General features: G+C 37.0%; 1 non-coding gene across 1 annotated transcript; it reads left to right on the top strand.

The window, feature by feature from the left end:
- Positions 1–1,091: 1,091 nt before the first annotated feature.
- On the top strand, positions 1,092–1,173 carry TRNAS-CGA (transfer RNA serine (anticodon CGA)). The gene has a single exon. It is a non-coding gene; the product is annotated as a tRNA-Ser (tRNA).
- Positions 1,174–1,456: the final 283 nt, after the last annotated feature.

Below are 1,456 nucleotides of genomic sequence, written 5' to 3'. Positions count from 1 at the left end.
GTGAAACATTCCAAAAGAATATTTTATAAAGGTTTCATTAGTTATAGCTGGTGAACTAGCTAGAGCTAGAAGAACCCATGGAGTTGATATGTATTAGAAGTAGTCATATTAATCGTATGGCTATAAGTTGGTCAGGGCCTGTTGGTTTTGCTTCTTTTTCGGCTTCTTTTGGAACTCACGATCCAAAATACATGGCTATGGATGGTTTCTGTCAGTTTCTGCTTATTTTGATTATATTTGGTTCATTTAAAATATTATAAAATGAGATAATCATTAAGAATATGGCTTTATTTTGTTTCCATCTCTGTTTTTTTATTTCATTCTATTGGTTGTATGGATAGGTGATACAGCCAAAGATTTACTGAAGGATGAACTCCAGTATCTGATGATGATGTGCCAGTATGTAAGGACTAAATTTGGCAGGGCATTAGCTGATCTCAAAATGATTTGGAACGCAAGAACATTGATGCCTCTTGATTCGAAAAACAAGGGGACAAAGAAAAAACTGGCTGCCATCAGCTAGATATTCCGTAGCTAGTGGTTGCACTTGCTAGAATCTGAGAAGACCGAGCTATAGCTTTTGTGACTACCATGTTTCATGGGAATTTAGCACTGGTTATTCCTTGATGCTGCCCTGCAGTAACGGTCTTAATCTTGGCCGCATTAAATGTAGATACTTTGTGTTGCCAAATGGCGTGCCCTGACAGATCCTAGGTTCTCCGTCTGCATGCAGTTTTGAGTCTGATTCTATTGCAGGGCACCAAGCAGTTTTAAAGAGATGCTGTAATAGTGCATCAAGAGGAGTGCTTGATAAATGAAATCCACAGAAATGAACAGCTTTTGATTGACCGTGCATGCCATATAGAATATAATTTTTTGATTTGAAATAGGCTTGTGTGGCTGGATTCAGGATCAGTCTTGATCACACCAGATTTTTAAGACTCAAAACTAATTACAAGCCAGGGTGGATTAGATTTATGCTCAAAGTTTTCTCAACATCGAACCCATATCGCATTGCTTCTATCTGGGTTATTTAGTTTGTTTAAAGAATAAAATATGAATAAAAGTGGAGTGCACAGAGCCAACTCAACGTCGATATGTCCGAGTGGTTAAGGAGACAGACTCGAAATCTGTTGGGCTTTGCCTGCGCAGGTTCGAATCCTGCTGTCGACGCGTTTACGTTTTCTTATTTTGGATTTGTTTTACCCTTTTGCTTCTGCATTAGATTATTATGTTGTTGAAGCCCGCCTTTAGTTTTTTGGGATGATCTATCGGAAGGCAATCATCACGAGCCATTGGCGATAGCATAACAATGTTGTCATTGATTACATTTTTTTTGTTTATTAATCACGATATTTTTTCTTAAATTTTGCATGCTTGCAAAAATGATAGTACATACATTAATCAATAACAGCTACAATTCATTTTATTTAGTGCCTTTATAGACATTCAAATT

This window comes from Elaeis guineensis, chromosome 1, assembly GCF_000442705.2.
Source record: "Elaeis guineensis isolate ETL-2024a chromosome 1, EG11, whole genome shotgun sequence".
NCBI lineage: Eukaryota > Viridiplantae > Streptophyta > Magnoliopsida > Arecales > Arecaceae > Elaeis > Elaeis guineensis.
This window is presented reverse-complemented; position numbering and strand designations above follow the sequence as displayed.